Genomic DNA, 21625 nt, shown 5'->3' on the forward strand with positions numbered 1-21625 from the left:
TATTATGATTAAGGTAGAGATCATTGGGGGTTTTATTTGCTGCTATCTTCTAAAGCATGTGCACTAGTCCTAGGAAATGCTGTCACAAATCATGCTTGAAGTGTGACCCTGTTCTCAGTTCTTGAGGTATGTGGTCTATGGTCTTTTCAGAGCCCTGTCATTATAACTGTATAAAGTTTGTTAGTATCTTCTGAACTCTTCAGTGTGGAAAGATTAGGTCGTACACAAAAGTTCAGTTAGCCAAGTCTAATAACTGTAATATGGAGTCCTCATCGTGAAAATGTGGTGGGTTTAGCTGCTTTGGCATCATAGAGAATATCAAAATATACAAATAATAGAAATATAGGGCTGCATTTCAAATTTAATAAGTCAGTTTGAGCCTCTGGTCCTTATTGAAGGTAGTGTGATATATTTGGGTGTTAGACCCATTATTCCACCTCTTAATGTGAAAACTTATGAAAATGGAAGAACTTATTCTAATAGATAAAGTGCTAATTTCTGTTGAAGAAAAAGACTTCCTAGATTCACATGTGAGGAATTAATTTCTACTTGTTGAACAGATGACGGTGTTATGACTATTGAAGCTGGTCTACTAGTTGTTCTTCCTCTCTGCATAGGGTAACACTGAAGTTAATTACAGTTTTCATTCCAGAGCAACTTTTCATTGTCATGAATCTAGATTTAATTTTCAAATTTAGGAATAGTAAAAAACTGCCAGGACCAGAGACCAGACAAATATGGATAAGATACAGTGTATTTTAAGCGCTAATTGATTTTTTTTTTTTTTGTTTTACCCTGGTGAAAAGCAATTTTCCCTTGTTTTACTTTTGCTGAAGACATATTTTGACTATATGTTAACATGCCTGAGCCTGCTTGAGAACACATGAATATAATTTTAATAGTTCTTGTATAATTTCCCGTGAAGTTGTATGCCCCAGTGGCTCCAAGGTAACTTGAACTTTTTGTCTTGGAGTACCTGAACTTGCTCCTTGTAGCAAGCCCCCTCCTTTCTTTCTCCCTTTCCCTAAATGGTTGCAACTGGATAAGAAATTCTGCCATTGCCCCAACATTTTAGCACAGCTGGAGTGTGTTGGGGTAAGATGTATAATGTGAATCATATCTGCATGGCTCAGCATTTTGGACTAATGTATAAATTTGTAAATTAACACCTCTCAGGGTGTCACACAATCGATAGCATTTTTCTTTAAAAGAAATGCATGTTATGACAAAGCTTGAGGAAAAGTCACTGATGACAAGTGCTTTTTATTTTAATAATAATAAAGGTCTGATACAACAACAAAACACCTATTTACAGTTCTTCTTAGAATTTTGATCCCATCTGCTTGAAATGATGAGTAGAAATTGTAGTGGTAAGTATAAAACCCCAAAGCCAACACCAAAACACAGATATTGGAGACTCTGAGGGGTACTCAGCATGCTTTTTTTTTTGGTGGCATATTTTGCTGCCCAGTCCTGTATGTGTTTTATGTGTAGGGAACTCTGTTGGAAACTGTTGGAAATGCGATTCAGCTGGTGAGTCCTATGTGGTTTTGCAGAGTGATGAATTGGTGGGAAGAGCTTGAAGACACCAGTGTTACCCCACCACTGGATATAGCATTCTTGCAGCAGCAATCTGTGGGCTTGTTATGTGAACTCAGTCCTCAGAAACCTAGAAGTTACTAAGAGTTGAAGGGTTTGGGTAAGTGCTGAAGGTGGGACTGAAGAGTGAAAAGAAATACCCTCATGCAGAACTAATGGAAGTGGTTTATGAAACCTAGCCTCCAGCTGTGAAGTAATGATTTCCGCAGTGCGTCACCTCTGGGATGACTTCAGACAAATCTGATCTCTTTTGCATGTAAACTGGTACAGCAGGGCTTTGTATGGTTGCTCTGGCTATGGGAAGAGCAACAATAAGTCTGCAGTTTTGATTTTTTTCCTCTCTGTAGAATTTGTCCTTGTCCTGTGAAGTTAAGTTGCACTTAAGTACCATGTAAATCTCTAATACCTGTAGTATCATTAATTGAAAAGGACAAAGAACCTAATAGTACTGATACTGATTTATTATTTTAATGTTATTGCCTGGAAACGTTTTCCCTTACTAACAAGCATTTCAGTGTCTTGATAGGAAACGAATGGAATCATTACAGTTATTTTGGAACACTTGCTATGTACAGTTTGAGACTAAAATGTATAGAATCTGTATGGCCTGAATAGTGTAAGTTTTTGAAAGTAAAAGAATCCACAGACTCATGCTTATCTGTACTTTTACCATCCCTAATATTTAATTGACTTATTAGATTCTCTATATATGCTGCCTACTTTACAGCATCCAGCCATTTCAACTCTATAGTCTGTTTCTATTATAATTCATGCTGTGTTACTCTAATTAAACCTTCACATTCAGAATTTTTTTTTCTTTCCTACTTTGCAATAAAAAATATCCTTGTCAGAAATGCAAAGCATTCCCTTCACAATCTCTTTAAATAAGCAAAGTAGGTCACTCAGCATATTTGTATCAAGCTAATATAAAAACTACACAGTCAACATATTTTAGAGCTGTGTAGCTCAACCCTTGTTCATACAGCGAATGACCTTATATCAAAACTGTCACTTCAAGGGTCTGACAAAATCCAACATGTAGCTGTCACAGTCAGGAAGCAATGGAATGGGCTGAGGAGACTGAATTGCTTCATAGGCCAGTAAAAAACTGAGATGTGAACTGAGGTGAAGAAATTTGTCAGCCATCAGTGCAAGTTTAACAACAAAACAAAACAAAAAAAACCACAACAGCAGAGAAAAACATCTTTTGTAGATGCTTCTTGTTTCATGAGCAATTAAGATTGCAGTGCTGCTTTTCTCTTAATCTGAGAGAAAGAAAACAAACAAAAAACCACACTGAAGACAAAACCCCCAAACTAGTAATGCATTAATTACAAAAACAGTCATAAAAATAATCATTCTGCTTCTCTGGAGGAACATTTGCATCTAGATGAGCCTTCCTGCCATGGACAAAAAAGAATGCTTAGCAATTAAGCAAAAGCTAATGTTATGGATGTGTCCAATTTTCTTTTAATTGCAAGAATCTCACCATGTAAAGCTGCTTTATCTTTGATGTTGGAGATTTCCTTTATGATATCAACTTCTGAAAGATATGAATAGCAAAAAGCACCTGGAACTAAAAATGCCTAGTTAATTGCACATCAAATTCCGTCAGTTACTGTACAAAATCTGGAGAGTGGTAGACCATAAAAAAATATAGTTTAAAATTCAGTCAGTCTAATAATGAAGTAAACTGTAGCTGGTTATGAACTGGATCCATGCTATTTTGTGAGATGAGTCAAAAGTCTTCTAAAAAGTGTTAGTTCCAGGACCAGCTGATAGTTGTATTGACTGTATTTAAGATTATGCCAATATTCTCCCATTGTTTTGCATAAAAATAGGGAGCCACGAGCATGCTAGGAAGCATAGATCTTCTATGGAAAGGGCTTTGGTCTTACTGTTTAGCTAGAAGGGTTTTGTTAAGAGGCAGTGATGATATGAGTAAAAAGCAGATGAGAGTGTGAAGTATTAACGGTGTGCATCAGCTCCATGTTCAGGTGGCCATCGTGCAGTGCCACTGGCTTAAATGCAGCGAACACCATTAGTAAAGTTGAGCGTTCCAAGGCAATATATGTTATTATTTGACAGCAGGGTGAGGTCTGTTGTATGTAACATGGTTTCCAGATATAAATATATATATAGGTTTGAGCTCATAAAAATACATTGGACCTGAAAATTGTCCTTCCCTACCCTCCTTCTGGAAAGCTGTTAATATCTTAACTTCACAGATAGGCTTTAGATTTCATCTAAAGTTTAATGCTATGCATTGGATGGATTTTCTTGGACTGGGAGATGAGAATAGTGGGCTTCCTTGGAGGTCATACCTATAGAATTGAATGTGTCTACTCATTCCATTTTCCTGCTGCTTCCCCCAGCTAATCCTGCAGTGGTGCTGCTTGAATATGGTAAAACTGTTAAGCAAGTAGTGCGCTTCCTTGTCTCACTTGTGTCAGGATCTTTAGCTGAAAGCTTGTACCAGACTGAGGCTTCTCAATATTGCCTGGAGGAGCACGAGTCCTGAGTGGCGTAGGTTACAGGGTTGTTGATGTAGTGATGGTATGGTGCCTTGACTTCATGCAGCAACACACTTTTTCAGAGAAAGAGATAAAATAATTGAAATTTGTTTACATACTGCCTAAAGAAAAATTTCTCCTGAGTATATGTACCTTGAAATTATGGTCATATAATTACTTTCAGTGATCCTATAGTGAGGTTTGAGATAATTGCTCCTTACATACATTTGATGAGTTTGTGAACTTGACTGTCATCACGGTGCATTCTATCTTTGATGACAAGCTATGGGAACAATTTCTGATCATATGAGTTTATTAGCAATTGTTTTTATAATCCTTACGTATGTATCTCAGAAAATAAAGTAGTTATCACTTCACTGAACTACAGGCAAAATTTAACAAAGTTGTGTGGCCATTTTAATATTTCAGCTCAAAAAAAAAATTGTTAAATGCCAACTTAATGATACATGCATCTTTACTAATCTTATTCACAGAAGCAGCCTGCAGCATTGCAATCAACCTTTTTAGAGCACAATTACTGGTATATTTTGCAGGAATCATTCCCCCCCCCACTATGTCCTAAGAATACATAGTATTGTCTGCCTTGGTAAAGTGGCCTTCATCTTCTGCTGATTTTGCTTAGTTTGTGTTGCTCATTACTTTACAGATTATAGCACAGAGCTCGCTTCCCAGTAAGACATGGCTAGATTTTATTGTAATAGTTTGCTTTGAAGATGTTCTGAATGACTGCAAGGCCAAAAAGAATCATTAGACACAATAGATATTCCACTAGCGTGCTGGCCCAGAGCGTGCAGCCCAACGACCTGTGAAGCATTTGATCAGGCTCCACTAGAAGTGCAGATCTACCTTAAACTTTTGTGCTCAGCATTTCTGATGATACGTGTTGATTGCACTTAGACACAGTTGTTCTGAGAATTATTTTCTTAACATAATTTAATATCTGTGAGATATTTCAGGAGCTTTATTGTATTGGAATAATCTGTGTTTATCATTTATCAGGTCTGCATACTGTGCACTACCTGTTTATGCATACATGTATTATATATAAGAATATAATAAGTATAATATATACACTTATATATAATACATATACATGTGTTAGTTTAATACAACTACCTGTGATGTGATGCAAGAGGTATGTGAAGTTTTACTAAATTGCTTGTCTGGTAACTTCATGCAGATGGGATTTCAATAGTTTAAGGTTTTGAATATCTGTAATAAATAGGCTTTGCTACTGCTTAAATTCAGCTGCCTTCAGCATCACTTGTAGAGTTGCCCCGACCCTGCTTTTGCTAAGCATTACAATCCCAATGTTACCTTGCTTGTCTTCACAGGGAGAGAAATTTGTGAAGAACATACTGTAAGGAGAAGTTTGTTGGTGAAGAGAACAACTTTTAGACATCTTAGAAAGCTGGGTTAGCTGTAGGTGCAGAGGGATGCACTAAGGATAAGACAATGAAGAGAACCTGAAAGTTCCATATTAATACAAGCTGAATTTAGTGTTAGTTATATCAGAGAGGCTTAGCACTGTCTTTTTTTAAAAAAAGAATTTCAACTAAATCACCCTAAAGAGAGGAGCCATATCTTGTCAAAGACTTTAATAAAAACAAAAATATTTGTTCTGAGTTTAGAAAAATTAGGAAAAATATCCTTTCTGTTTTTTCCTTTAGGATTTAGTTGTACATAGTGTTCTTAACAATGAAACTTCACACGTTGCCATGTAGCTTTTCATTTTTTTAAGTATTCTAAGAAAATCAATTTATCTGAGTAAATTATAGGATCTTCAGCTATTATCACCTAATCATTAATTTATCCTGGACTCTGTTTAATACAACTGCTGCAGAATGTTTAATAAATCATTAAAATAGTTTGGATTTAACTGAAAAATAAATTATTTAAAACCATAACTGCAACCTATTCCCCCACTGCCAATCCCCCAAACCCTCCTATGAAGGCATAAGTGAATCAAAGCACCATAAAATGATAAATAATGGGAAACTACAGCTTTATTAAAAAAATAATTGATATGAATAAATGCAGATGACTGAATTCCTAAATCTAGTCTGCTTATGATCCATGCTTGCAGGTACCACATAGGTGCATTTCATAAAGTACTTACTGCCTCCAGTATTCACACTGTGATCGTCTGGTTTAGAGTTAAGATATTCCTCTCTTTGTGTTTGCCGTTGCATTTTTTTTCTTTACCCAAATCTTCAGAGAGACCTTCAACACCATTAGATTTAATAGTTCCATGGTTGGTGTTTTGCAGTGTGATTCCAGCCCTGGCCAACAAGTCAGGGTGTGAAATGACCTTCTGACTGCACAGCAGGCTCAACAACAGGGTGGTACCCTGAGGCACTTGAATGGTGATGACCACTAATGCACAAGTGCATTGCACCTCTGAGTAGATTTAGGGAGAGCTGCTCCTATACATAATTTTACTTTGGTAAGGTGTTGGGTTTTTTGTTGCCCTTTTTCCAAAATTTGACAGCTGGCTTGTTCTTTGAACATCAGATCTGGTAGCATGGAATACTAAAGAAAAAGCAGAAGAAACTTTCAGCTGGTATAAAATAAAATCATGAGCTCTTCTCTCCTGCTCTGTATTTTGTGGAGTAGATAGATGTTAAGTCTGGAATTTTTCTCTACAGGAACTGAATAAATAAGGAAAATTAAGGCCCAGGTCGATAGCTTTATTAGGTTAAACAGGTTCCTTTTCTAGGATTAAAGGGAAAGGAGAAAGATAATGAAAATAAATAGTTTGATCTCTTAGTGAAATGATTAACTTTTTCTGGCTTTCTTACAGTGTCATCTAAAAATATATATTTGTATCCACTAAGTGGCAAATTCAAAAACAGATGGTTAGCAATATAGTTACTGGCTCCTTTTATGAGTGCATCATCTCTTTCTAGTGGAAGTCACTATTTAAATAGCAAAAGATCAAAAGAAGTGTTCTCTTGTCTTCCTACAATTGCTTTAAAGTCAATTCAAAGAAACAATTGACTTCCTGAAAACTTATTTCTTTCTTTTCATGGAAATTGGGGGAAAAATGTAGTCAGCAAATACTTTAAAAAAATCCACTTATTTATAGCAAAGGGGACTATTTGTTCTTTTCTTTGGAGGAATCTTCTGGTCTTGCTGTCTAATAAACAGACTCTTGAAGCTGTACATTGAGGAAAATAATGGCACATGATGCTGCTTATATGGATGCTGAAGAGGACAAAGATTACACTGCAGAAAGCTCTGAGAGAGAGAAAGAAGTCCGCACTTTGCATAACCAGCTGGTGAATTCCTAGTGTAGAGGATCAAGAGGCAGAGTGATGTCTGCTCTTTCTAGAAATAGCAGTTGGACCCATGTATTGCAGAAGTGGATAGAAAAGTTTCTTTGGCAGGGATTTTCAAAAAGGAAGAGTAAAACTTCCTTGTGCAGAGACATTTAACATGGGCCCACAGATGTCTGTAGATGTAACATGTTCCTTTGCTCTGTTTATTTCCCTTTCACAATCCTATTCTAGACAGAAAACTGTACTGCATGTATTTCAATTGCTTAAATTTACACCTACTTACAGGTCATACTTTCAGCACAATTAATTTGAAGTACTAAGTGGCAAGAAGTTGGGGAAGGAAATCGCAAGGACATTTAAGGAGCATTAAGGAGCAGTTAAGGACTGTTTGCCAGTGCTTGGTGCGAACTGCCCTGCTTGACAGTAACTCCTGCAAAACCCAGGGCTCCTGATCCAGTGCCTGCTTACCAGTGTCAGTCTTCCCAGCGGCTCTGATTTGGCCTTTAATGAAGATGATGAAGTAACATATTTTTTATGAGATGAGTGGGAAAATCTAAAGGTAAGAAACAATACCAGAACTTGTGTCGTGTTTTCTTGGGTTGGTTTTTTTGAGTGGGAACTGCATTGTGTATGCAGTAATTACAGAGAACAACTGAAAAAATTCTACTGCATGCAGTTATATTGGTTAGGAATCATGATTTACAGCAATAAATAGAAAATACATGAAGTCCTTCAGACTGTATTATCTATTTTTTCTGTTTCACACTTATTACAAGCCAACTTTATTTCATCAAGTAGCCTGGAAAATGCGTTCACTAACAATCAATGTCAACCCTTTGAAATTTTGTTTGAAGGATTAATTATGGAGCTGTGTGACCAGCCTGCATAACTCTTAAGTGCCTGTCTCTATTTTGGATGTTTCTATCACTGTACTGAAGTATTTGTCTCATGCACCTTAGCAGGTACCACTGACTTCACATTAAAAAGAACTTGAACAGCCACGGAAAAGAAAATGTGGTGATTGCAAGACATCTGATATCAAATGTCATTGCAGTGAAAGCCATGCTGAAACGCTTATTGCATTCCTTAACAGAGAAATGATATATTTATTTATAAATAGACATAATTCCATTCAAGCAAATTACATTTGACCTCTGATTAATTAAGGTTTTTGGAGGCATTTTGTGGGAAAGCTGAGTGAGGTCACAGAAGAACAATTCAAAGTATATGAAGGAGAATCCAGCTGTGCCAGAACAGTGTTGAACCTTTGCATGAAACAGATGGCAAATCAAAAGCTGAACATTTGCAGCTGGCCAGTTCATAATTGTGACTACTGTGAAATGCAGGCAAAATAGGTACTGGGTTTGGGTGAGCAGTACCTCTTATCTGTGAAAGGCAAAAATAATAAAACATCAGAGGAAATGCATCATCTCTTGCCACAAATAGTTCACATTTGGAAATAGCTTGATGCAGATGAGTGAAACCTAGAAGCCCTCTTGGCTGAGTGGCAGGCCTGTTTCTGTGGTGTCTTTTTTTCTTTAGTAGCTTTCCTCAGTTCATCTAACTTCAACAGTCTGGATCCTGATGTGTGCAGGGTTTTGAGGAACTTCTGTGTTCCTGCTGATTCCCCAGTTCCAGCTCTGACTTGACAGACACTGCAGAAAGTTAAAAGTATGGGGAGAGGGGGAAAGAGACTAAGTGCCAAGAGCAAACACCAGAACCCCTTTTGTAATTTTTTTATGACAAAAGAATGCTGCCTGCTACTACAGACAAAGGGGTCTGACTCCAAAGAGTCCACTGCACAGTGGAGGTGCTGGGTAAGAACATGCTTTGCTTTGGTTTAGGTCCTATTGAAATGCAAGTGGAGACAAGGTGCAGGTAATTGTTCTGCTTTCTTTGCAAAAGTCTTGGCCTTTACAACTTTTGTTGTAGAGTTATACAAATTGACTTGAAATAACTCAGGAAAGATACCCCTGACTCTACTTCTCTGGAGCCAGAAATAAAAGCAGATGTATCCCCCTCATAAGACAAGTAACAACAACTGTGTTTCCTAGGAAGTAGAGATTTGAAGCATTTTTGCAGCTTTCCACTCTTCCTAATAAATCCTGTATGTGTACTTCAAAGAAAACTACTGCAGTAGCTCATAAAAGAAAACATTCTTAGCTATGTACAGAAATGAATTTCACATATAGGGTTGACTTTGTCTGAAGACCTTGAAGATTTTCCGTATAAAGCTGTATAATAAACCACTGAGGTTTATTATAGTAGATATAGTAAGCATCTCATTTTAAACAAGGGACACTTAATATTCTCAAGCTCTGCAGTAATATCAGCAACATTCCAGATGAGGAAGAGCAAGCAGAAACATCTGTTCCCCCTAATCTCCTTTCCATGCACAGAAGATACGTTGTTTGGCTGTACGTCCCCCAACTTAAGGCACTGATCCAATGCAGTGTGCTATTGTGAAGCTGTTCAAAGGCAAAAATTAGCTGTCCCAGAGCACGTCTACCGGTTTCCACCCCTGTGCTTTGTATATCCAGTACTGGGTAGAAAAGAGGAAAAAGGTAAATGACAACTGATATTTTTCTGCTTCCTTGCACAGAGCTAGAAAAACAGTGTTTGTAGGCATTTTTAACCATTATTAATCTATGCAATTGTAACCTTTGTAATTTTCTCCCTTCAAAGTGTGGAAGACACTGAAATAACAGCCTAAGGAGGTTTGGAAATTGGGACTTGGCATTTAAAGCCTAGTCAGCTTGCATTGCATTGTGTAGTAATTGCTAGTTAATGTAATAGCAGAACCATTACAGTGACAAAATCTTAGAGTGTATTTCTCTTTTGATGTGTAAATTAAGACTGTCAGAAAGCAGTCCCAATATTAAATAGGCCCCCTCATCCATTCTAGTTTGAAAACACTTTGCTTAATCACTGGCAGGATTTATACACTCTTTTGCTTGTGTCTGCCATATTCATTCGTATCATCTTTCATGCAGACCAAAGGGAGAAAGATTTATAGGGGCTGGGAAATGTTTGAAAGGTCTTCTGCCTTGGAAAAAGTTATCTGTTTGGGACAAAGAAGCAGTGATTTTTAAGTCAAATACTGATAATGTTTTTTCAGCAAAGTATGCAAAATTCAAGCTTCTTAAGCCTGAGTATTTGTTTGTTATTTCTTCTCAAATAATAGTGCAAGATTAAAGGAATTCAGGAAAGATAATGTGTTTCTGGAGAATCAGAGTGAGTTTTCAAGATAAGCTGCTAGCCTGTTTGAGTTTTATTAAAGCTTCTGTAATTTCTACAAAGAGCAACCATCTGTTTCTTCCATTCTGTAAACCTTAATTGTTTTTATTATGGTATAGACATCAAAATATAATTTTCTAACTTATTTTTAGCTACCACAGAAAAAGGTGAAACAAACTTTCCCATATTGCTTTCTCACTTGGGCAGAATTCTTCATAGGTGTATTTCTTCTACAAGACATCTCAAACAGTTTTGTCAATTACCAAGAAAAAGTCAATGTGAGATTTCTTCATGGAAGAGTGAAATATTAACGACTCTATTGATGTTCCCCCTCACATGAACACGCTTTTACCTCTTCCTCTTCTGTTCCTGCCAAAGTTTTAAAATAATAATCATGGCTTAGTAGCAGTGAATCTGCTGCAGGTGGTTTGAGTGTAAACTGTGTATTTATCTTTAGTTAGGATGTAGTAAGGACCTTGAAACAACTGGTGGTTCTGTGACCCATTTCAGTGTCACTCAGCTAGCTCCCATTCTGCATATTTGGCTTTTTTTCTCTAGCTGAATAGAGGTTGCAAAATAAATCTGGGATTTCTATAGGCTTATGTAGTCTCCTAACCTGTTTTTGTGAAACAGTAGTTTGATGGGATTCACCTGTGCTAAATTACTGAATCAGGTCTATGGAAAGAAGGGGAAAGAAACCCCACCCAAACCAAAACACTTCACTGCAGTACATTTACCGAAGCCGGCAAGCTTGCAGTATTGATAGTTTACTGCCATGGAGGAAATAAGTAATTAAGTAGCTAATATGTGAAGTTATACCAAACAAGTGACTTCAGCTGGGATTAGCAGAGAAGATGGGATTTGCTGCTTATGCTTCTCCCACAACACATCTTTACTTTGCCACTCTGCTGGAGGCTGTATTAGATGAGACCCAAGACCTCTGCACTGACCCAGAGAGCATCTTATTCACAGTGAGGCATGTGCCTTGCTTTGGAGATGCTAGCTAAAAGGACCTCTGCAACTGTAGTATGACAACTGTAGAGCCACTCCCTGAATGCAGTGTGCCAGTTCATGGACGTAAGTAATCTTCCTTCTTATCAAAAGTTTGAGATGCAAAATTGTTTTTCCTCCCCGTGGTTTTGCTGCAGTGGGATGAACTGTCATTTCCTCTGCCCTGAATTAAGGATGAACAGGTAGTTTGTTATCATTGTGTTGCTTAATGTTGAGGAATATTTCTAGTGACTCTTTGATCAACGTATGCAAGGTAATTGCTGTGAGGCAATTAAGAAAAAAAGCCACTTCGAAGTCACTGACAGAAAAAGGAATTCTTCAGAGACTGCTTTCTTAATACTTTATTCTGTCTAGTAAAGGAAATTAAAGTTTACATAATAATTATATTATGCTAATGGTATTTAGAAGGCTGTTTCTCTTTCTACTTGCAAATGAACTGGTTATTCGTGACCTGGTCTGTACTTTTGATATGCAAGAAAACGTAGAATCAATAGTATCAATTTATTTGTCTGATGTTAAAAAGAAAGCAAAAATAGCCAAACTTCCAGTAAACCTGCAGTTGTATAACTTGTAAACTAAAAAAATTGAAATGTAAATTTAAGCACCTGGCTAATTCCTTGAAAGACCAAGAGGGGATCCTCAGAAATATTCATAACAAGAATGAAAGGGAAACTGTTCAGCAGTACTTTTTTTAATAAACTTTTTCCTCCTTTACCTCACTGACCTGTAGTCAATCTGCTTTACTGACTGTATCTTCATTATTCCCATAGCTTGCGCCTTGGTGCTCTGTGTCATGGTACCATGTATGGTCTCATCATTACTTATTTCTGTTTGTCCTGAGCACAAGCCCTTGTGTCCCCTTTCAGGGACTAAAGTGGTAACAGCATTCCTCTGACCGTGGGCGTGCTTGGACACAAAGACTGTACTTAGAGCATTTTGTGAAGTCTGCTAGTGGTTCTGCTAATAAGAAGGATTCCCCCCTCCCCCCAAACCCTTCCCTTTTCTCAAAAAAAAAAAAAAAAAAACACAACCAAAAAACCAGACAAAACACCCTAAAAAAATCCCAGACCCTTTAAACTTACTAGCCAAGTAGTAGCAGGAAGACAGAAATGGGACAGATGAAAGACATTTTATTGTGTTAAAATATTGCTTCAGAGATGCACTTGCACTTTCACCCCCCAGCATCCATACTGCTATATATAAGTTATCTAGTTCCAAGTATATAGAAGCTGTGACACTTTTGGTTTCTAGATCCTATGCTATCCTGTCTGTTAGTTGAACCAGTCTTGACAGTCTTCCTTGGCCAGGGTACCTTACTTGAGTTTAATCTGTTTAGTATAATATTTTCTAGCATAATCTGATGTGAACTGTTAAACCAATACATTACTGGAAAAAGCTGTCACTTTAGTGATGTATTAATGTCACATGTCGTGAAGGTGAAATGCAAGGAAAAACAAGTATAATGCAAAATATGGTGCCCTCTGGAATAAAATTTCTGAAGGGCAGATGCATGATAAAGATTAAAAAAAAACCAACAACAAAACAAAAAAACCACACACACAAAAAAAAACCCACAAAGCAAAACCAGAAAACTCTTTAACTATTATGAATTGTTCTTTAATGCCAGCTACACTGACTTACCTTTACCAATTCTATAGCACATATGGAATGCAGCATTACTATATTTGAGCATTGTAAGTAAAGAAAGAGAGATTCGGTTATGACAGGGTGCTTTTTAAACACAATTTCTTTTGTTTTTCCTTCTAATGGATTTTAGCCAGGTTCTGGAGAATAAATTTGCAGGGTATGACTGGATAGACAAACAGCTTGATGTGGTTCTGTCTACTAGTAGAATCATAGAATCATTTAGGTTGGGAAAGACCTTTGAGATCATCAAGTCCAACCATTAACCCAGCACTGCCAAGTCCACCACAAAACCATGTCCCCAAGTGCCACATCTACAGGTCTTTTAGGTACCTCCAGGAATGGTGACTCAACCACTTCTCTGGGCAGCCTGTTCCAATGCTTCAGCACCCTTCCAGTGAAGAAATATTTCCTAATATCCATTCTAAGCTTCCCCTGGCACAACTCGAGGCCATTTCCTCTTGTCCTGTCACTTGTTACTTGGGAGAAGAGACCGACCCCCGCCTTGCTACACCTGTCAGGAAGTTGTAAGGAGCAACAAGGTCCCCCCTGAGCCCCCTCCTCTCCACACTAAACCCCCCCAGTTCCCTCAGCCGCTCCCCATCAGACTTGTGCTCCAGCCCCTTCCCCAGCCCCGCTGCCCGTCTCTGGACACGCTCCAGCCCCTCTACGTCCCTCCTGCAGCGAGGGGCCCAGAACTGAACCCAGGATTCGAGGTGCGGCCTCACCAGTGCCCAGTGCAGGGGGACAGTCACTGCCCTGGTCCCGCTGGCCACACTGTTTCGGATACAAGCCAGGATGCTGTTGGCCTCCTTGGCCACCTGGGCACACTGCTGGCTCATGCCCAGCCAGCTGTCACCCAGCACCCCGGGCCCTTTTCCACCAGGCACTTCCCAGCCACTCTGCCCCAGCCTGTAGCGCTGTGTGGGGCTGGTGTGCCCCAACTTGATCTAAGATCTGGACCTGTTCATAGAAGACGTACCTAGTGAAGACTACACTCCTCCAAGTCATGAGCAGCAGCAGCATCTGTGGGAGATGGTATCAAAGGCTTTACTAAGGTCCAGGTAGACAGCGTGACATCCACAGCCTTTCCCTCATCCACTAGGTGGGTCATCTTGTTGAAGAAGGAGAACAGGTTCATCGAGTAGGAGCCGCCTTTCATAAATCACTGCTGGCTGGGCCTGATCCCCCAGTTGTCAGTGTGACGGCGTTCAGGATGAAATTTGCTCTCTCAGGCATCTAGTTGCTCTTGGATGTGTCGTGCATATGGATGGGTTTTGTGCTTCTGTTTCCTGCAATGGGAGGAGAAAATTTTAGTGCTAAATGTTTTGGAGTAACTTAAGTTTGCTGGCTGGTGCTTAATGGGGAAGGTGCAACAGGTCCAAAGGATTTTGTTCAGCCCTGTGCTTTTGCAGATTTATATTTCATGTCAATTGAAGACGCATGACTGTAAGGTTTGGATTTCTAGGATGGTGCTAGGCTTTGTGGTTCCAGGGCTGCTCCTCTTACCCCTGCAATTTTTCTTTGGGTGTTTGCTGAAGTGCCAAAAGCAATGATATTTGGAAGGTGTGGTGGTGGTGGTGGTTGGTGGTGAGTGTTAAATGGAGAATGCTGTTCCTGTGATCTTGAAGGTGTTTTGGAAGCTTGGGTAGTGGGGGTTGGTGGTTTATTGTTTATTTGTTTGGTTTGTTCTGTTTTCCCCCTATATATTTATGATTAAAAAACGTCAGTCTATCTTTCCATGCATGAAAGGGTGAAAGCCACCTGCAGGGAGGGCTGTATCAGAATTTGGATATTTTTTTGTGTGTGTTCTGCCATGTTGCAGCAATTCTGTTTCCATATGACCTCTAGAGGGTTGTGTGCCTTGCTGTGGGGATTTTTCTGTTGTCATTGTTCTGGCATTTGACTGCAGAATATATTGGTCTAACAAAATATTGTGAAGATATAAAGTTTGGCTGAAGTTTAAGAAAAAATAATAAAATTCTGATTTGACTTAATAGTTTGACACTTCCCCTGTAGCTGTTACAGTGATATGTTGTGCTCATAATACACTTAGTCAATAGACCTATGTGTGATTTTAAGCATTGTGTTCATCTATGTCTCTGGCTCCTCTTGTGCTTTACATTGTTTATCCCTTGCACAGTGAAAGGGTGTACAAGCTCACTGCGGCTGCTTGCAAATCAGTTCTTTAATCCAGGCAGTTGCATCGTGACGTAACTAACTCTGTAACTGTTGAATAACATGCATTCTTTTGTCTGCTTAGACCTGTGAAAGTGGAGATGATCTGTCCTTAACCACAACCTAGCTGTTGGGATAGTGGGTGATGGCCATTAACATATGTGTATAGTAACACACATAAGGAAATGCACCGGCTTACAAATGTGCAGTTTAGAAGGTTTGAGGGAAGATGGGCCAATTCTAATGGGAAAACTTAAAATTGCTATTGTTTTGTAAAACAAGGAATCCTAGTAGTATCAAGTAATGAAGCAAAAACTTCAGTACAATTATAACATTTAGAAACTTAGAATTGCTAAAAATTATATTTACTATGTTATTTGCAATGGTTCCCCCTCCCCTTTAGCTTTAAAAAGACAGACTGATAGCTTATTACTCACAAAGGAAGAAGAAAAGAAAAAAGAATATATAATTGTGCTTATTAGAAGAAAGTCAGAAACTGATTAGCGTGGGAGGAATTAATTATTAAATCTACCCACGCGTTCTGTTTTTTAATTTTTTGCTATTCAATTATGCATCAGTAAATGTTATCATGCAATCACTGGCAAGATGCTAATTAGTATTTATGAATCGCTGCTTTTTACATCTTACCTTTTGATATTTTCCACTTGTGGAGATGGTTTTAGGTACACAGTGATCTTGCAGAACTGTGCCTTCTCCCCCCTCAGTTCTAAATTTTTCATACACTGTTGCAGTAGCAGTGACTTACAATCCCCTTTTTATTTTGCTGATAAAACCAGAAGCTTTAACGCACAGAAAGGTGCCCCTGTAAATCACTGTTTCAAGAAAACAATTTTTAAAAGTTATGTAAGGAAATGTATGTAAATAAGTGATCAGTGGAAAGTACTGTGAAAGGTAGTAAACAGATGGCTTTTAAAATCAAACCTCTTATCTAGGTGCATAAATTGGATTTAGATGTCTATGTTTAACCAGTTACAAAGATTTTATTTTAATTATTTATGAATCCTTTAACATAATAGAGGTCACTGGTGTTATCTTTACTTGCTAAATATACCAACCAGTATGGCTTCATTCAGAAAATAACTATTTTTACCCCTTCTGAAATAGAAATCTAGTAATCTAGTGTTCCTAATCTCCTAAACACCAATTTTGTAAATGTCCCGAGGTGATTAAAGGGGATTGTGGGAGTGAGTGGGATCACAGGTAATCAGACTGACTGAGGGACTGTGGTCAGTGCTGCTCAATCACTTGCCCAAGTGAAGGCTTCCACTGTGGAAGAAAAGCTCATTATTGCTTTGATTTTGCATCCTGTCCTACTGACGTGCTTTGTGATTCTGCTAGAATGAGTGTTTCTGTGGGTGCAGCTGTGCAGAATCTATTTAAATGTTCTTCTCATTAAAAAAACCCAAACCATTAAATGATGAAATTATGTTTGGTTTAATCAAAAAGAACCGAAAAGAGGACTCTCATGTAATATATATATGTACAAAATTTTGTATTTGTGTGTATCTTAGATTTGTGTAAAATGTTTGGTTTAAAGATTGAAACAGCCTTTCTTGGTGCTGAGGATTCAGTGCTAATGGGAGCACTCCACTGTGCTTCATGGGCAGCATTTCAGGGCACTTGTTCTCTTGAAGAAGTAAGCTTGCCTGGACAAGAACTGCAGAATCTTAAAGTTGAATTACCATGACTCATGCCTTTTACATTTTGAGTTTTATTGCTTGCTTACAGGATGGAAGATTACTTTCCAGTAGGATGATTTAAAGCATGTTAAGGCACTAAAAGATTTTTTTTTTCCAAGTCTAAGAACAGTTTTTATATCAAATGATTCTGTTTGATCAAAATGGGGTAAGTCTCTCTGGTCACACAGTATGAGGTCATGCTCTTTCATGCTGCATAGTTGCCTTGTGTGCTGGAGTAGTATGTCTCCTTCATGATGCCATTGACTCTTAATGAGCAACCCATAAGTGGAATAAGTAAGCATGGCTAGGGGTTTTGGTGGCTGGTTTGTTTGTTTGTAGTTTTGTGTGTGGTTTTTCTTTTTTGTGAGCTTTTACAACTGAGTTAGGTTGGATAGATACACAGTCATGTGCCATCCAATGCAAATATGCCCTTGTCCCCCTTTTTTCCCCACTTGAACAGTATAAAGTCACTTTATGAAGTTGACTTGATATACTAAATATTCCATTGTGTTCTAGATGTAAAATTAAACTCAAAGACAAATTATTTTTATGGTACTGGTTTTTTTGTGTTCTGAAAGTGGTTTTGAAATATATTGAGTCATAAAGATGCTCCAGCCGGGAAATAACTCTGCTACTGAAACTGGATATGGAAAAGAAAATACACTGAATTAATTTGCCTTTTTGGATTCACTGTTGTTCCGATTTTTGTTTTATGGACATCTCTTTTAAAAATATAGAAGTCTGACAATAACATGTTATATTAGTGTTATACTAATGTGATTTAATTAAATAGAACAGTTCTTTGAACAGCAACATAAATAAGGACTCTAATTTTAATTAACTAAAAAGTACCCATGGGTAAAATAAGAAGTTTGAAGTCTCCAAGGAAAGAATTGATTTTATGTTGTTTCTTATAAGAAAGTATGAATTCCATTGCTAGTTATGTTGCATTAAGTTTTGCAACATTTATTTAATAATTAATAAAAAATAATAATAAAAAAATAGTTTAAACAATCAAATCAAATGCAGAGATTCATTAAAGCAGCAGCGAAAAGAGCCACACCTTAGACAAGTTATGTTTTTTTTAGAATTGATGCCTTCTGACCAAATTCAAGTTTAGCTTCAAGTTTTCCGTCTTCTGCCACCTTAAAGTCTGTGGTGCTTGTATCTCTTATATACTGTTCAAACAGAGCTACTCAGTAAATTTTAAATGATAAAATGTTTTTTGGCACTTGTGAGATGAGGGGTTTATGGCCAGTTTAATTTTGTGATCTTAAACAGGAAAATCACAATCATCTCGAAAACTTTTTAAGTTCCTTCTTTCACAAGAACTTGAACTTTTCTCAGAGCAGTTCTGCGTTCTATTATAAACAAAGCCCTGTGTGCATGCACAAGGCCAAAGACACCTTTTAATTTAGTTTTTTTTTAAGTAGAACAAAATTTGTATAATTTCAGAGTGTTTGGTTCCTAATGTAATTGAGCCAGCTTAGGTGGGAGATGAACCGAGGTCCTTAATGAGCAGAGACTTTAGCTGAAGTCAATACTTCTTACATCTGGAAAAAACCCTAAGTAATACTAAGGAGTTGTGGGAAGAGATGTAGAGATGCCGTTTATGAATGATTTATACGAGTTCATATTTTTCACACACATCCAAAATGGATTCATACTAATGGCCTACACTTTGATCTTCAGAACTTTAGCGCTAGTATTGTCTCACTGAATGCTATGTTTAATAAGTGGAAATCTGTGGTTTTAAAATACTTAGGAGTAATTTTTGTCTATATTACGAGAAAAATCTGAGTACAAGACACTATATCCACTACCATCTTGATTTCTGCACTCTCTATGTCAAATGCTGTAATGAATACTCTACAAGAATTATGGAATCAAGTGTCTCGACCAGCCTTTTTCTTTAATTGCCTTTTGAAAGCCACCATAGAATGATCCGCAGGTCTTAAGCTACAAAAGATAGTAGGTTAAATGCCTCTTGGCATTCTGGAAGCCAAGTGTTTTGGTGTGAACTGCTCCCTGAAGTTCATATTCATAGATTGACTAAAACTGCCTCTTTTTGCCTCCAAACCCAGTATCTTCCACATAAATCTTAAACTATAATAATAAACTAGTCTCACTAACTGGTGTTGATTATGTAATAATTAGTAGCATCCTGTTGTCCGTAATTTTCCCTGAAAAACTAAAACAAAATATGAAATTTATTCATATTGAATATTTTTCAGTTGGCTTTCCAGATGCTCTGTAATAGTTTTCCTACTCTGTGATGCTTCATAAATCTGAGATGTGCTCATGCTGATTCACAAAATATGTAGTTGGTATCTATCAACAAAGAACTGCTAGCTGCAACTTCATCCAGAAGAAATCCAGAGCAGTTAAAAAGGAAATGCTTCTCAGAAATAAGAGAGCTTATTTTTGTTTTCATTCTCTCCTCTGTAGTGATGAATTCTGCCCATTTGGATCTGTGCAGCTGTGTGGACTGAAATTTGTTGCAGGAAGGCAGCAAAAATACAGGGGGAAGGAAAGCAGCTCTTCAGCCTTGGTTTTGAATTTGTCCTCAAAGGTTTATTTTCAGTTGTCAAAGGAAGATTTTGCTGTAGTTGGAGTATCTATTCTGTTTGCTAGAGAATTTGTATGGAGTTCTTAATGCTTGGAAAATGGAATGATAGGACCTGAGAGCTGGAGAGCTTTTCATATGCCTTCTGATCTGCTACAGAAGCCCAATCAAGAAATTAATACACGTTTCTGGGTTAAGCCCCTTTCCTATTTATGGAAGTTAGGCACTTTCACATCCTTGTATGATAAGGTGGGGAGGCAAGCCGTTGAGAAAGCAGTACAATACATACTGAGCACATGCCTGTTGGGAAGCAGAGCCTGGAAATGAGCTGTGAGCAATGTGTAGGCAAGCCTGATTTAAAGAGCTTCCACGGGGACATCTGAGAACAGGCTTTGTTGTGGACACCTCGGCAATGGCTCTTGTTGCTATTGCTGTGCAAAGTCCTTGTTACAGCTGTTTATATTAAGCTACACCCTGGAGTGATTAGTCTTCTTTAGATGGGCAAGAGGGAGATCACTGTTGTGTATGGCTGTAGTAAAAATCCTGTATGTTTGGAGGAAATTTCATGGATTGGATTTGACCTCTGCAGCAAATGATCTGTGGAAATTCTCGAAACTCTCAACCAGAAAAACAGAAAGAACACATTTTCCACATCAAATGGCCTCCAATGGTTTAAATTATTTTTCTATTGCTGTAAGGGCAAAAGCCCTTCTACATCCATGCCTCTTGATATTAAATAATAATAATAAGGAAGTTTTAGCTGAGGCAAGACACACTTGTGTCTTCTTCCTGAGTGTGATTCTAGTGAATACTATTAGACAAAGGTATAGGAGGGGAGAGAAAAGCTTTTGGAATTGTGCATGTGGGCTATAGTTAGAACCCCATAGGTGAGTTAATTAGCATGGTGAGAGCCTGCCTGCCCAGCTTATTAGTGCTTAGCATTATGGTATATTGGTGCTTTGAAAATGCTCTTGAAATGAAGATTGCTCGCAGACGGGGAAGATGATATGTTATAGTCTGTACGTTTTGTTGCAGCATTTCATACTTTCAGGAGACTGCTAGTAGTGTTACATGTGTTTGTGCTGTTGCTGTGGTTTTGTTTGTTGGGGTTTGTTCGTTGTTTGTTTTTTTGGTTTTTTTAAAACATAATTATCTTGAAAGCTACAAGCAAAAGTCTGAAAATTGGGAAGCTGAAGGCAGGAAGGGGTTATACTTGTTTCATTCATGACTGAAACCTTTTATAAAACCTTTCTTGCAACTCACACTTTGACTTTTAGAAATCTGAGTTAATTTGCAAAAGTTTGAGGCTTTACTGATCAGCTTCTAATACATTTTGGGACTGGTCAGTAGCTTAGCATTCCTCTAAAACTTAGTGTTGCAGTCGGCATAGGGCAAAAGGCTCTGTATTTCTGACTCTGTCTCACAGGTCTAACAGTTTGAGATGTGCTTTGCCTCTCTCTTGTATTTTGCCCTCTCCCACAGTAAAAGTAGCAAAAATAGCATGTAATTAACTCAATGACAGAATATTGGCCTGTACCCCACCAGCTAGAGCCACGTGTGACTGTGATGCTGACAGCCTTTTCCCTTCCTCAGTGAGCAGTATGAAGTAGAGAATAATATAAAATAAGCGCATAGCTTGCCCACAGATGTCAGATGCCAAAGTCACTGAAACAAACCTGTGATTTAGATGATCTGGGAAGGTCTTTTGGGATCTTTCCATGATCTCGGCTTTTTCCAAAGTCTGCATAATGGTTTCATAGAGAACAGTCTGGTTCTTAGGTTTTCTTCCTTTGCTTCTCTAGGAGGATGCTTAACCACCTGCTTTATGTGCTGTGGTTCTTCATTTAACTAGGCGAGAGTCTAGTATTACATTCA

General features: G+C 37.9%; 1 long non-coding RNA gene across 1 annotated transcript in view; it reads left to right on the forward strand.

The window, feature by feature from the left end:
• Window positions 1-6827: 6827 nt before the first annotated feature.
• The window catches only part of LOC129737064 (uncharacterized), a 376497-nt gene continuing 361699 nt past the window's right edge, over window positions 6828-21625 (forward strand). The window contains exon 1 of the long non-coding RNA XR_008734486.1: window positions 6828-7973. This is a non-coding gene — a long non-coding RNA (uncharacterized LOC129737064). The remainder of the gene's footprint in view (window positions 7974-21625) is intronic.

Source organism: Falco cherrug, chromosome 11 (genome assembly GCF_023634085.1).
Source record: "Falco cherrug isolate bFalChe1 chromosome 11, bFalChe1.pri, whole genome shotgun sequence".
NCBI lineage: Eukaryota > Metazoa > Chordata > Aves > Falconiformes > Falconidae > Falco > Falco cherrug.